Below are 17,070 nucleotides of genomic sequence, written 5' to 3'. Positions count from 1 at the left end.
AACACATACTGAACGAGAAAGAGCTCAACATGAGACAACGCCGATGGGTCGACCTACTCAACGATTACGACTGCGAAATTCAATATCACCCGAGGAAAGCCAACGTGGTAGCCGACGCCCTGAGTAGGAAAGAGTATTCTTGCCGAAGAACCAAGTCATTAACAATGACTATCCATTCGCATCTATCCGCACAGATCAAGGAGGCTCAGCTTGAAGCCTTAAAGCCTGAGAATGTGACGGGAGAATCCCTGCGCATAATGGATAAGAGTTTGGAGGTCAAGGGTGACGGAGTTTACTACCTTATGGACCGAATCTGGACTCCGCGCCACGAAGGTTTCAGAGAGGTAGTCATGAAGGAAGCTTACAACACTCAATACTCCGTCCACCCAGGTCCAGATAAGATGTATCTGGATCTCGAAAAGCTATACTGGTGGACTAACATGAAAGCGGAGATCGCTACCTTCGTGAGTAAGTGCCTTAGATGCGCGAAGGTCAAGGTCAAATATCAAAAGCCGTCGGGACTCCTCCAACAACCGGAGATACTGGAATGGAAGTGGGAGCAGATCACAATGGACTTTATAACCAAACTACCCAAGACAACGGGTGGGTTGGATACCATTTGGGTCATCGTCTACAGATTGACCAAGTCTGCACACTTCCTACCCATCAAGGAAACAGACAAGATGGAGAAGCTCACGAGAACATACCTTAAGGAAATAGTACGGCTGCATGGCGTCCCTATATCTATTATCTCAGACATATCTAGTAGATTTACCTCGAGATTTTGGCAATCACTACAAAAGGCTCTAGGGAAGAGGCTGGACATGAGCACAGCTTACCATCCGCAGACCGATGGACAAAGTGAGAGGACGATCCAAACCTTAGAAGATATGTTGCGAGCTTGTGTGATGGACTTCGGTAAATCGTGGGATACACACTTACCACTTGTGGGATTTTCCTACAATAATAGTTATCATACGAGCATCAAGGCAGCTCCATTCGAAGCCCTCTGCAGCCGAAAGTGCTGATCCCCTCTGTACTGGGCTGAGGTGGGTGACACTCAGTTAGCTAAAGAATGAGTTCCTGACAACGCTCTCACTGGTCCGGAGATCATTCGAGAAACGACCAAGAAGATTGTACAGATTCGTGAACGATTAAAAGCCGCTAGGGATCGACAGAAAAGCTACGCGGACAAACGAAGAAAACCCTTGGAGTTTCAGGTAGGAGAGCGAGTCCTTTTGAAGGTCTCGCCTTGGAAGGGCACGATACGCTTCGGAAAGCGTGGAAAGCTGAACCCAAGGTACATAGGGCGTTTCGAGATTCTTGCTAGAATCATCCCTGTAGCTTACAAACTCAACTTACCCCACGAGCTAAGTAACATACATCCTACCTTCCACGTCTCAAACTTGAAGAAATGCCTGTCCGACGAGACTCTCGTGATTCCCTTCGACGAGATCGAGGTCAATGAGAGCATCAACTTTGGGGAAGAGCCTGTGGAGAATATGGACCGAGAAGTGAAACGAACAAAACAAAGCCGCATCCCAATTATGAAGGTTCGGTGGAACGCCAAGCGGGGACCGGAATTCACTTGGGAGCACGAGGATCAAATGAAACTCAAATATCCCCATCTTTTTGCGTAGTAGTTCTATAATTACCCTCTATATGAAATTCTAAATTTCGGGACGAAATTCCCTCTAACAGGGGGATAATGTGGCAACCTGAAACTTTCATCCTATGTAATTGGTCCGCGTATTGTCTTTAAATCTTGAATTCATCATCCATTGTAAATCTTGTGGTTCCAAATACGTGTTTTGGACATAATATAGTCTAGTTATGGGTCTTAGGAGGTGTTAGGAAGTGTTTTGCATCATGAAATTGGATCAAACACACCAAAAGAGGTGTGTGCGGCCACACTCTTGTGTGTACGGCCACACACCCATGTGTGCGGCCGCACACCCAACCGCACACCCTCCAGCCTCACACCCAAACATATATATAGATGGATACCTTCTTCATTCATTCATTTGGATGCTCCTTACCCTCTCTCTACTTTCTCTCTCTAAAATCTTCAACCAAGAACACCTTGAAGGCCTCATATTTGTGATCTAGTTCATCTTCAAGCTTATTAGTGGTAAACACTTGAATCCTAAGTTTTAAAGCTCATCATATTCATCATATTCATAGCCCTAGAAGGTGTACGGCCGCACACCTTCATGAGAGGGGCAGCACACATTCAAATCTCCTTAGTGTGAAGAGCAAACACTGCATATGGACTCACAAGAGGAGTGTACGGCCGCACACTCCTGTGTACGGCCGCACACACACTCTGAACGGCCGCACACACACCCTGAAATGCCGCACACACTTGTGTGCAGCCTCACACACCCTTCTGGCCGCACACCTCAGCCGAACACTCAATTTTAAGGCCATGCACTCACTCAAATGCCCACTTTTGGCCCTAAACTTGCATGAATCATTAAGTATGGATCATGAGACATTTGTACTCAGTAATGCCGAGCCCTAAGGATGTTTTTCCATCATGTTTAAGCATGAAACACCCTAGTTCTAACCCAATTATGTGTCATCACATGACTTATAGGGACCATTGGCATTCAGGGCATCCGTTGACACTCGAACCCTACGATAAACAATGAGTTCATACCCCTTTAATGAACCTTTCAATTGTTTTAATGTTTTAGGGGGGGTACAAGTCAAATATACATGTTTATGAAAATTAATCACATGTGATTCATTATCCGTAACTCAAATCACATGTGATTTATCACTATGCCTTATAAAAGAACTTTGCGTTTTCAAAACTATTTTGGATAAATAAACTATTTTCTAAATGTTCCCTTTTGACAAGATTTTTATTAAATATATTTTCTTATAAAATGTAACCACACTAATATATTTATATAAGTAAGACTTGAAGGACTTAGGACCGATAGCTCGCCTTATTTCCGGTTCTTGTTTGATTGTGGGCTTAGGGTAGTTGTTATCCGTCCGACTGTCGTTGATTTCTTAATTATATATCATGTATATTGGTGTTGGGTACGAGCCTTTTCATTTCAATCGATGTCTACACTACTTAATTGCCAAGAATTACACACACTAAGTTAACTATAATGGGTATAGTTAAGGCCACTACTACTCGTTACTGCCACTACTTTACATACTATAATACACACTATCACGAGATGACTCACTAGTAAGAGAACTCACTACGAACTATACAAAAGACTACTACCCTACGACTCACTAGTAAGAGGACTCACTACGAACTATACAAAAGACTACTACACTATAATACAAGAGAAAGCACTAATCAGGGGATAACACACTAACTCACTACGAGATACGCTATTCACTACATACTATGCCCAGAGTTTTCCGACAGGAAGACGACGCTACATGTATAGATCTATATGGGGCAGACACTATTACATCCCGACTGTTAACCTCAGTCCGAGCCGTGCAGGCCTAGGGATGCCGCTACTTCTCTACACTATGCATGACCGGGAAGGTCATGGGGTACTCTATTACTCACACTATCAGTAGCATACAAGGAATACACTACATTCACACTAAAATACAAACACTAAAGAATAAGTTAAATTCCCGAAGTAAATAAGTATCTATTTCTTATGGGAGTTTGCCCCACTATCACTGATATCAGGCATAACTTTTCTTATTACACTACCTATTGGAGACTCACTAATATACCTTTACAACAAATGGTTTTAAATGAAAATAAGTACATGCTGATACTCGTTTTCAAAATAACTTGTATCCTCAGGTCAAAGATAGACAGGTACGGGTGCAGCATTTGTAGAAGGTGGAGCATACAAGATCCATCTCTTATTTTTGTATTACTTTTGGTGTTTGATGAACATTACAGAACACACTTGTAATTAAACTCACTATGTAAATGAAATGGTTGCATGTTTCTTGTTTTTACTATTACACAATTGTGATGATACTGTACATGACGTCCTCCACCCCGAAACGTATTCCGCCGTTACCGGTTTTGGGGTGTGACACTTAATTTATTAGTTTTAATATATACAATTTTCGAATAATTTGTATAAAATACTTAAATTATAAATTTAAATATAACATTACAGGCTCAACATAAATATAAATTGTAGTTTAACTTAAACCACCCAATGAATATTTTGTAAATAGTTTAAAGTGACAAATTGTAGTCTCTTTCTAATAATGTTGGGGTGCAAAGTTATTCATTCATGACTTTGTAAATGTTTGACTTTTGTAAAACCCACTTGCATGTGGTGCTTTAGCCTTTAGACCCATTTGTTAGAGAGTGAGAGAGAGACATGTAAACACCTCTATAAATAGTGGGTTTGTCCACTTGTAGAGGTGTGCTCGAGAGATGTAGAAGTGAGTGTGTAAGTGTGTGTTAATTATGTAGTCTAGATCTAGATCTTTTTTGTAACACCATATACATTCAATATATCTCTTAAACACCCAAATCACCATGTTCAATTGTGCAAGCTTTAATTCCGCATGCCAAACCATGTTCTTTGTCACTACAATTGGTATCAGAGCGGGTCTTCAAGATCAAAGTGATTTTTGTCGCAATTTGATCAGTTTTGGTGAGTCTCTCTCTATGATCTCTCGTAATATTTGGATTCGTGCTTTGCGTTCTTGTTTTTTGATCGTTTTGATTCATTGGATCTAATTCGTTTCAAACCTCATTGTTGATCCAATCAATTTTTTTTGATCAAATTCAACCAAAAATAAAATCATTATTCATTGTTACTGTTCGTCAATGAAGCCCAAAATGCCATTGAATATTATTCGAATAATTGAGCCCAAAATTTGATATCCATTACTGTTCATCATATTTTTTTTCGATATCTTTACTTGAGCCCAAATGATTCTCCAAAACAAGTTTGATTATCTACTTGCGTCGTCCTTTTGCATCATACGCATAGATCAATTGTACATCTGGTCTACATAAGCAGTATCCGAGTTCTTGAGTATCGATTTCTTGCTAGTGTTTCAAAATAATCGATTAATGCTTGTTTTGTAATCAGAATCAATTTTGTGTAGTACTGTCAATCCTAAAATTGATTTTGTTCAAACCTTGTATGGAAGTCGGCGATTGAGTTTTTGATTTGAAGAATTTGATCAAGAACTTTGAAACTGATGAAGAACAAGTATCGATTTTCAGTTCTTATGATTCTTCTTGATATTTGTTCAAGAACAGATGAAGAATGTTTGAATAGAAGTTCTTTTAGTCAAAATCGATTATTTTAACTGAAATCAAATCACAGAATCGAACGATTGAAGTCAAAATTGAGTTCGATTATTGAAATATCGATTGAGAAAGAAGAATACGAAATCGGTTTGGGATATTTGATAGTCAATAGTCTCCATGGTTTTTGATTTGTATCGATAATGTATATTCGATTCGACTGAAATTGTGTTGGAGTTTATTTGATGAAATTGATTTCGAAGGCTTCTTGATATTTGTAAGGTGTCGATGATCGATACTTGTATATGGATATTGTTAGTCGACTGAATCAGGAGGAACTGGAAATCTAATATATGTGATTTCAATTTTGAACTGAAAAGTGAAGAATGAAAAGTTTTGGAATCGAATGTGTTTGGAGTCGATCGATTGGAGTCTATTTGATGGGTTTGCAAATGTTGGAGTCGATAGAATCGAATTGAGATTATGTTTACTGTGATTTGGAAAGATTTTGGAGTTTTTGACGTTGATTTTGCGAAAGTATCTCAATAAAGTTTGCATCTGGATCTTCATTGGATTCGCATTTGATCTTGTTTGGGTTCGCATCTATAATGTTTGTTCAATTCGCATTTGTGTGAATGGAGTTTGAATTTGGTAATTTTGAGTTCGCATTTGGTTACAGAGATCACGTGAGTTCGCAGTTTGTTCAATTTTGGAGTTAAGATGCGAAGTATTTTCTTATCCATGGTTTGCATATCTGGAAGTTGTTCATTTGCATTTGGTTCATTTGATTAATTGGGTGAAAGATGCGAAGGGTGAGTGAAAGATGCGAAGGGAAGGGTGTGCGAAGCATTCCCTGTTAATCGTTCAATGAAGAAGAAAACAAATATGTTCGCATTTGGTCCCTGCTCTTTTCAAGAAATAATATAAGTGGTCCAACTTCGCAAATGGGGTCATAAAATGATGAAATTGCAGAATTTTCAAATCTGGTCCCTGCAATTTATGCGAATTTACACATTCTACCCAATTTCGAAAATGGGGGTGTGTTTCGCATATTTGGCTGTTTTGGGCACAACGGGTCACTGCAGAATTTTGAAATTGACAATTTCTACCCATTTTTGAGAAATTTTTTAAAGGCGATCCGTGAACGAAGCTAAAAATTCAATATTTTTTGGGTTTTCCGGATTGAAGCACAATGTTTATGCCACATGTTAAGGGGGAGTTTTAACATGAAAAATTTCGAATAGAGCACGTTCTTTTTCCTTGGGGTTTTATAATCAAATTTCGATTATAAAAAGGGGGAGAAGTTTTATATGGAAATTCGAACTTGAATTTTTCATATTATGCGGATTTGAAGACCGAAGTGATCTTGAAGTTTTGAAGCTTACGAAATGATGCAATTGGAAGTTCGGAAGTGATGTATTCGAAATGGGTTTGGAATTATTGAAGATTTTTGGGGTGTGTTTTTATACGCAACTTTGGGGTGATTATTTGAAGTTAATCATTCGTTGCTGCTTGGATTGTATGGTCTCACATCCTAGAGCCCAAATTGAAGAATCATGGAAGAATTGAAGATTGAAGTTCGTTTCGACATGTGTCACCTTTGAGGCTCGAACCGTGTAGTGCTTGATTTTGGAAGATTTAAAGCGGGTCATTCATTCCTAACTTTGAGGGGGAGAATGTTGGGGTGCAAAGTTATTCATTCATGACTTTGTAAATGTTTGACTTTTGTAAAACCCACTTGCATGTGGTGCTTTAGCCTTTAGACCCATTTGTTAGAGAGTGAGAGAGAGAGAGACGTGTAAACACCTCTATAAATAGTGGGTTTGTCCACTTGTAGAGGTGTGCTTGAGAGATGTAGAAGTGAGTGTGTAAGTGTGTGTTAATTATGTAGTCTAGATCTAGATCTTTTTTGTAACACCATATACATTCAATATATCTCTTAAACACCCAAATCACCATGTTCAGTTGTGCAAGCTTTAATTCCGCATGCCAAACCATTTTCTTTGTCACTACAAATAATGATTATAAGTTGGTTAATAATATTAAATAAATATCAAACTTAAAGTATAATAATAAATAAACTAAATGTTAATATTAAAATAATATCTTTTATTCTACTTATAAAGTTATATCTTTAAGTTTTAACATAATATACTTAATATAATATATTTAACATGTTGTTGTATGTAAACTTAAATATAAATTTCAGTTCCACTTAAAAAACTTTAATATAAATTTCAGTTCCACTTAAAAAACTTTAATATAAATTTCAGTTCCACTTAAAAAACTCAATGAATATTTTGTGAAAAGTTAAAAGTGATAAATTGTAGTGATAAATGCAAAAACTAAATTATAATCTCAATTTAACTAAAATATTTCGTAAATATATTTTTATAATCGTTAAAAGTTTTCAAATAAGTAGCTTAAAATAACTTACAATAACAATAGTTATAGTAGTCTATATACATGATTATAATGTTACCTTTAATGTTTGATGTTTTAAATAATTATAATGATAGAAATTAAAACATTAAGCAAATAAATTTTAAAAAATTAATTAAGAATAACAACAACTTTAAATAACATAAAACCATATATTATATTTAATTTTATTGAGGAGTAACTCGCGAGTAGAAGTCATTCAAACAGTTGAGATTATGCAGTTATAATAGATATATATAGTATCATATAATTCAAAATAATCAATATATTATATCAATTTAGTATATGAATTATTATATCAAATTTAACAAAAAATTTATTGTTATATTTAAAAAAACATATATTTGTAAAGATTTCAACTATATAGGTGTTTTTGCGCAACGCCTAGACATTCGCCTAGTGATATGATAAAGGAAGCATTTTTCCTTTTACCACATTCATTTGAAACTCCCATAACTTTTATATTTCTTTCTAATAATGAGTATAAGTTGGTTAATAAGATTAAATAAATATCAAACCCAAAGTGTAATCATATATAAATTAAATTGCAGTATTAAAAGAATATCTTTACTTGTAATTATAAAGTTATGTTTTTTAACTTTTAACATATTATACTTAATATATTGTTGGATGTAAACCATAATCATTTTAAAGCTACAACTTTTGAACAATTTGTATAAAATACTTAAATTATAAATTTAAATATAACATGCAGGATCAACTTAAATATAAATTTTAGTTTAACTTAAACAACCAAAAGAATATTTTGTAAATAGTTAAAAGTGATCAATTGTAGTGTCTTTATAATAATGATTATAAGTTGGTTAATAAGGTTAAATAAATATCAAACCTAAAGTGTAATCATAAATAAACTAAATTTCAATATTAAAATAATATATTTACTTCTACTTATAAAGTTATGTCTTTAACTTTTAATATATTATACTTAAATTATTAGATTTAATATGTTGTTGTATGTAAACCATTCTTAGTTTAAAGATACAATTATTGAACATTTTGGACAAAATACTTAAATTGTTAATTTAAATATAACATTACAATGTCAGCTTAAATATAAATTTTAGTCCACTTAAGAAACCCAAAGAATATTTTGTAAATAGTTAAAAGTGATAAAGTGTAGTGCTAAATGCAAAAACAAAATTGTAATATCAATTTAACTAAATTATTTCCTAAAGATATTTTTATAATAATTAAACATTTTCAAATAAATAGCTAAAAATAACTTGTAATAACAGTTAAAAATAACTCTATATAAATGATTATATTGTTACCTTTAAAAAAAACAATGTTTGATGTTTTAAATAATTACAATGATAAAAACTAAAACATTAAGCAAATAAATTTTAATAAATTAATTAATAATAACAACGATACATAACTTTAAACCATATATTATATTTAATTTTATTAATGAGAAACTCGGATGTAGATGTCATTCAAACGATTGAGATTATACATTTTTAGTAGCTCTAAGTGGGCCTATAGAAGATAATCTTTCTTAAATAAAACATGATTGTTTGGAGTTCAATTTAAAAAGATGAGGAAACCTCGACCTAAAGGAACATCCGCCAAACTAATCTTCGAGCCAAAAGAGAGTTTGATCCCTATTCCCAACCTGATAATTTAGAATCTGATTAAATTGGATACCAAGAAGATCGAGGTCCTTGAAGATCAGGATATAAATCTTAGCAAGCTTTGTCATCGGTTTTCTTGCGAGATTATGTATGTTGCTGATAAATTGACTCCATAAATCGGTGTCTTTATCCTTGACTCTCCAAATCCATTTAAAAAGGAGGGCAATATTAATACTTTGAAGAGATGCCACGCACATATCGTCTTTTTCTTTGTTCGCGAGAACAGCCTTCCAATTGACCCAACAGATATTGTTTTTTATCATCGGTGCTACCCCCCCCCCCCCCAAAAAAAAAAGCCTACAGATTTCTTTATATCATTCCAAACCGACATGGGAGCTTTGAAGAGAGAAATAGAATATTGGAATGCTGCCCAACACCGATTTGACGAGAGTAAGACGCCCTCCGAATGAAAGAGTCTTGGATTTCCAAGTTGAGAGTCTGTTTTGAACCCGGCCAATAATAGGTTTTCAATTCCGCTTCAAAGCCATGTTCGCTCTGATAGGAACTCCTAAGTAAATGAAAGGAAAGGAGGCCTCTTCGCATCCCAGGATATCAACGCAACTGGCCACTTCAGTATCTGGAACTCCGATGCCGCGGACGTGTGACTTATGGAAATTCACCTTTAAACCTGAAACTATAAAACAACGAAGAATTTGAGACAAGTTAGTGAAGTTAGAGCTAGAGCAATGACCAACAAAGATGGCGTCGTTTGCATAATAGAGATGTGAAATGGATGGGCCGTTGTTTAGAGTTTCATTGCCACGGAAAAGAGAGCGTTGGTAGGCTGATTTCATAGAAACATTTAGCCCTTCCAACGCCAAAATAAACAAAAAGGGGGATAAAGGGTGCCCCTGGAGGACTCCCTTGGAGATGGGAAATTCCGAGGTCGGGGACCCATTAATTAACATTGAAGCCTGCGAAGAAGAATGACAACTTCTTACCCAAAAGTGCCAACGATTCCCGAAACCCATTTGAAACATAATAGAGTCAAGGAAGTGCCAACTAATAGAATCAAATGTCTTGTCAAAGTTAACTTTGAATAGGAACGCCTTCCGATTTTCTTTTTTAGCCCAAGAGTAAATCTCGTTGATTATAAGAGGATCATTAAGGATGTTGCGTCCCGCGATGAAACCGGATTGGATGTCATCAATCACTATGCCTATAACCTGATGCAGATCAAATAGCCTTAAATTAGATCAAGAAAGTTGAACATCCAAAGAATTTACACATATTTTAGGTTGTTGCGTTGCTGCCTTCTGTTAAGATAAAGTCTCAATTTGTTGTTTTGGTATTTTTAGTAGTTGTCTAAAACTTGAGGAACCTTGGTTGTTATTTCTTTAATTTGGTGTTGAGTTTTGCTTTTCAAACTCTCGTTGACGTCTTTTGTTTACAGAGACTTAATTTTCTTTTGGTGAATAAAATTAGGGGTTGGTTTTCCCTAATATTTGTGACTTATTAGCATTCAATTGAATCAACGATAGTTCTTTTTTATTTATTCCTTCAATTAGTCACGTACGCTGCATCAGAGTGGTATCAGTTTCCAGCCCGATCATGTGTTATGCCGCCTCGCAGACCAAGGAACGGTAACACTGCGACAACCATGGATGATGCTGATTTACGTAAGGTTAATGCAGATCTACGACGTCAGGTCGAACTTCTGACCCAACGAATTGATGAACTAAACCAGGAGCAAGACGACAACACTGTTATACCAGAAAATCCTTGGTTTCATCGAAATCCTTCCCATGAACGACGTGATCGTCATTGGGAACGTGGCTTCCGGGTGGATATTCCTAATTTCGATGGTGGTCTCAAAGGTGATGAGTTTGTTATTTGGTTATCGCAGGTTGAAGAAATTATGCACTTTAAAGAAGTCCCAGATGACCGTTGTGTCCTGTTAGTCACGACCCGTCTACGTGGCCGTGCGCAAGCTTGGTGGCAACAATTGAAACAGACTCGCATGTGTTTTGGTAAGGACAAGATTTCAAGTTGGTAGAAATTCAAGAAACATATCCGTGCTACGTTTTTACCTTATAATTTTTCGCGGAATTGTATCAACAATTTCAAAACCTCCGTCAGGGCCCTCGCTCAGTTGATGATTACACCACCGAATTTTACCAATTGCTCGCTCGTACTGACCTCAACAAATCACCAGTTCAATTGGTTTCTCATTATATTGGCGGCTTACGTCTACAATTACAAGATACTTTGAACATGTTTGACCCGTTAACCATTGCGGAAGCACATGAACGTGCTTCTCAAGTAGAAAAACAGTTAGCAAGACGTGCAAATGTGAACTTTCGTCAACCTTCTAGTTCAACAGGTGCTAGTACTGGTTCTTCCACTTCGCCTGGTCAAAAATATACTGAACAATCCCCACCCCCACCAGTTCAAGGTCCTTCACAAGGACGTCCAGGAGGCGGTATGCGTTGCTTTAGTTGTGGTGAGTCTGGTCACCGACAAGCCGACTACCGCAAAGCACCAGTTGCTACACATGGACTCTTTACCAATGACACTGTTGAGGTTGATCCGGATCATATTGATGATAAACCCATATATGATGATTACCCATGTGATGAGGATGTCCATGAGGAATATGTTGCAGGCGATACCGGTCTGCTCTTGATGTTATAACGTATTTGCCTCACCCCACGTACGCCCGATCAAATAGAGGGGTTATGCCACAATTTATTCCAGTCAACTTATACTATTAGTGGGAAATTCTGCACCTTTATAATTGATGCAGGTAGTTGTGAGAATGTGATTTCGGAACTTGCGGTTTCAAAATTGGGGCTTACTTTGGAAACTCACCCCAAGCCGTATAAGCTTGCTTGGCTCAGTAAAGGTATTGATGTTACCGTTTCCAAACATATCATGGTGAGTTTTTCTATTGGTTCGACTTATAGTGATAATATCTATTGTGATGTCGTTCCAATGGATGCTTTTCATCTCCTACTGGGGCGCCCCTAGCAATATAACCGGTCTATTATACATGACGGTCGTTCCAATATGTGACATCCCCATTTTCACGGCCAAAAAAGACCGATTTTGTTTATGCTTTATAAAAATCAGAGTACTTCTTTTCATAAAAATGTTGCGGAATTTGCTCCCAGAAAAATACAATAAATACGTTATCAAAACATTTTCGAAGAAATGTATTCTATTCATTTTAAAACGTTTGGGATGTCATTGTCAATATAGGAACATAAGCATAAACGGAACTTACATTTATTTACCCTAGTGACCTACATCTCTTTAATCTCTCAGTGTAATGTCAGTTCATATCGACACCTGTGATATAAATAACCTGAGTGGGTCAGGTTGGGAAACCTGGTGAGTACATAGGGTTTTCAGCCCACAATAATATAATTATTATGTTTAATCATCAAACAGTTAACCCAATTACCCATCCCCATTATCTTCTTTATTCTTAAGGATCTACCCTAAGAATCAGCTATTTCTTGTTCATTCATTCCTAAGGAGTATCCTAAGGAATAGGTACGAATTCCATTGATGTAAATGACACATCTATCAAGCACAACTGCTAGTTTTGTCACTTAGGCGCTGATGCCAAAATTGTGACATTCTCTATGGGGCGCATCTGCCGGAATAGTCCTTTTAGGCGCATCTGTCGGGGTTACGATGTTCTCTATTAGGCGCTTCTGCCGGTAGAGTCCTTTAGGAGCATCTGCCAGGGTTTTATTGACAGTATCGTTTTCGAGAGTCCACTAGCAATACATATCAATGGGTTTTTAGAGTACACCGGTGAACACATCGTTCACAACACCTACAAGTTGTGAGTTTGCTAGTGTTCCACTGGACTGTCTAGAATAGTCTGTGGTTGTCATCCATACTTTGCTAAATGACGGGGCCATCGTTTGGGAAAAAAGCTTCTCACATCGTCCACCTCTCACCCTCACCTCACGGTCTATTTCACCTCTCAACTTATCATCCAACTCATATTTCATCTATTACATCTACCCATGTCTTACCCCAACATTTTCGTAGATATAAAATACATATACAGTTTAAATCATTTAAAACGTGTATAAAATCGTTCATCCAGCATAGATAGCAAGTATTCAGATAATATGCACACATAACACATAATTTCTATAAAATACTTCATATCTATGTGTAAGCTGAAAGTAACTATGCACTCACCTGATACGGTGGTGACTTAGCACTCGGACAACGCTTCGATACTCTCAAAACAATTTTCCTTTGAAAAAACCTAGTATCAATACCACTAGGGTTTAGTCTAACGTCAAATGTGACTAATTAATAGTCTGACTATTATTATTATATAAGCATTAAATAACACTCAATATAACTCATAATAATAGCCCAAATAATTATTTTAAAGACCTAATAATATTCCTATAATTATTTAAAATCTATATTAAAAATTGCGTAAGCATAGCTTACTTATAGCGGATTTTAAAGAAAACCGGAACTTTATTTGGAGCAGCGTTTCGAAACCGAAAGACACTTTTTCTCGGGACTCCGAGAGCCTCGGGGCTTCCTTCGGGAGCTAGGGGATCACCTAGGCTTAGGGGAGGGTTAAAACCCTTAGAGAGAGAAAGTTTAGAGAGAGACATTTGAGAAAGGTGTGAGAAATTCGGAGGAGTTCGGACCCCTCTTATAGGCGCCAGCAGCCTCGGTTACGCTGGGCGTACACCTCGGATAAGGTTACCAGCCGAAGCCAGCTGTCTCGCACCGTCGGATGGATTAGATCGGAGCTACGCGGGGCGTAACTTCTTCGGACGTGGGGCGTACTGCGAGGGCGACGTATCACAATCCGAAGCGAAGCCTTGGTCAACAAGCAACGGCCCAGATGCAGCCACGTCATCAACCTCGCAATATGTCTCGTAAACTTACTTTCCGACTTCTAAAAATCATAACTTTCGCATACGAGCTCCGTTTTTGACGTTCTTTATATCCACATGAAGGTGGGACCGTACTCTACAACTTTTGTTTAGATCGCTAAGGCTAAATCTCGTTTATCGTAAATTCACTGTTTATGCTTCCCGGTGTCGTGCCAGTTCCGTCGCGAAACTTTGACGGACCATAACTTCTTAGTTATAACTCGGATTTCGACATTCTTTATATGTACGAAACCCTTGAGACATATTCTACAGCTTGGTTAAGATTATTTATTCTAAATAATCATTTTTTGAAAAGTCGTTTTCGACCCCTATTATCTCTAAATTGACTAGCCCGGATCTATGGGAGTTACACAATACTTACTCGTTCATGTGTCGTGGAAAGAAAATTGTGTTAGTTCCGACTAAACCTCGTATGGGTTCTTCAGTAAGTGTTGCTCCACCAACTACTTTGTTGTCTCGAGTTCCTTTTCAAGTAGTCATGGAAGCATCTGGTATAGTCTTTGTTTTATTTTGTGCCCCAGTGACTACGGCTAGCTCTGTTGTTCCAGCTCCAGAGATTCAGTCATTACTGCATGAATTTTCTGATGTATTTCCTGACTTATTACCCTCAGTTTTACTACCATTTCATGATATTCAACATCAAATTGATTTAGTACTGGGTGCTCCACTACCAAACCATCCCCATTATCGTATGAGCCCAATAGAACATGAAGAATTGCGTAGACAGGTACAGGACTTGCTTACTAAGGGTCATCATCGTGAAAGTCTTAGTCCTTGCGCCGTACCAGCCCTACTTACTCCAAAGAAAGATGGCACTTGTCGTATGTGCATGGATATTTGTGCTATTAACAAGACCACAATTCATTATCGGTTTCCTATTTCTCGACTGGATGACTTGTTAGATCAATTGAGTGGTGCTTGCATGTTTACTAAACTGGATTTGAAGAGCCAATACCATCAGATTCATATCAGCATGGAAGATGAATGGAAAACAACATTTAAAACTTTTGAAGGCTTATACGAGTGGTTAGTAATGCCATTTGGTCTCTCTAATGCTCCTAACACATTTATGCGCATCATGAATAAGGCGTTACGCCTTTTCATTGGAAAGTTTGTTGTAGTTTATTTCGATGATATTTTGATTTATAGTATCAATCCTTCTGTACACCATGAACACTTGAGAGAGGTTTTGTTGGTCCTTCGTAAGGTAAAATTCTATGTTGCTGCTGCAAAATGTGTTTTTCTAACTGAGTCGATTAAATTTTTAGGCTACGTGGTCTCCCGAGATGGACTTCAAGTTGACCCTAGTAAAGTTGTTGCCATCAAAAACTTGCCACGCCGTAATTCTATCACGGAAGTGCGTAGTTTCCATGGTTTAGCGTCTTTTTATCGACGTTTTATTCCACACTTTAGTGACATTATGGCACCAATTTGTAGCACCTGGTTCCTGGTACGTAAATCTTATTTGAGTATTCTCTTTTTTTCTAGACTTGGACTCGGCGAGTCGTAGGTCCAACTCGGCGAGTAGATTCGGGACCCAGGACATGTTTAAGTTGGCGACTCGGCGAGTCCATATTCCGGACTCAGCGAGTCACCGCTGTTGGATGAAACCCTAAGTTTCAGGGGTTTGCACCCTATTTAAGCCTCATGTCCGCCCCAAGCCAGCCCCCATTCACCCTCAGAGCTACCAACCTTCGTTCAAAGCTTATTTCCTTGAGAGTTGAAGCATTTTTGTGTGTTCTTGAAGGATTTGAGAAGGAAGTGGTGTAGATCAAGAGGAAGGAAAGGAAGCCAAGCATCTTAGTGTTCTCTCAGTGATTCCTTTGAGGTATAACCCGTTTTCCCTCTGATTCTCTGCTTATTACTCCATTAAGTCTTTCTTGAGCCCTTCCCCAAGCTTGTATGTGCAATATAATTGGTAATAAGTTGAATGGCCTTTAGATCTAGGCATGATTGAGCTCCAGGAGCTCAGATCTGTCGCCTTTATGGACCCATGTTCCTTGTTCACCCTAGATCTACCCCTTTTGAGGCATTTTGAGCCCTAAATCCCTCATTGGTGAGTATCTACACGTAAAGTTGGAAACTTTACGTGTCATTCATCCTCTAGGAACCCAGATCTGTGAATGGCATGGACTGGAATCGAGCAAAATCGCGTATATAGTGACTGCATGGTGACGTCTCGGCGAGTCGATTCATCTGACTCGGCGAGTCTGCTCGCGAGTCTCCGAGTTGTCCCCTTTTCATTGTGTCGAGTGTGAGTAGTGAGTCACGGGGTGTGACTCAGTGAGTTGGAAGCCAAACTCATCCATGGAGGAACTCGGCAAGTCAATGCCCTGACTCGGCGAGTTCAAGGCAATCTTCTTAGATCAAGAACAGACTCGGCGAGTTGTTCATACAACTCGGTGAGTCTTAGCATAAGTGTTCATCGGATGGAGATGAACTCGGCGAGTTTTTCATACAAATCGGCGAGTAGGATAAAGGACTTGAATATCAGTTGAGAAGGAGAACTCGTCGATTCATCGCCTAACTCGACGAGTAGAAACGCGATTCAGGACAATCGTTTGGGTAGGGACTCGGCGAGTTGGAGAGCCAACTCGGCGAGTCGGGTCAACTGAAAGTTGACTCTGACTTTGACTTAGGGCATGATTAGGGGTAAAATGGTCATTTTACCCAAAGGGCAGTTAGCAGTGTTTGAGTGAGTATGATAGAGTTGTCTGTACTTGTTGTCTGTGTGATACTTGTATGTTATGGGTTAGCGGTTGAGTGTGGGCAAGGCCTGTATCTCTTCGAGGGTGGAGTGTGGGCTAGGCCCGTATCTCCCAGATAGTAGAGCGTGGGCGAGGCCCGTATCTCCCGGCTAGCG

The sequence above is a fragment of the Lactuca sativa genome, chromosome 3 (assembly GCF_002870075.4).
Source record: "Lactuca sativa cultivar Salinas chromosome 3, Lsat_Salinas_v11, whole genome shotgun sequence".
NCBI classification, from domain to species: Eukaryota; Viridiplantae; Streptophyta; class Magnoliopsida; order Asterales; family Asteraceae; genus Lactuca; species Lactuca sativa.
Note: the sequence above shows the minus strand (reverse complement) of the source record.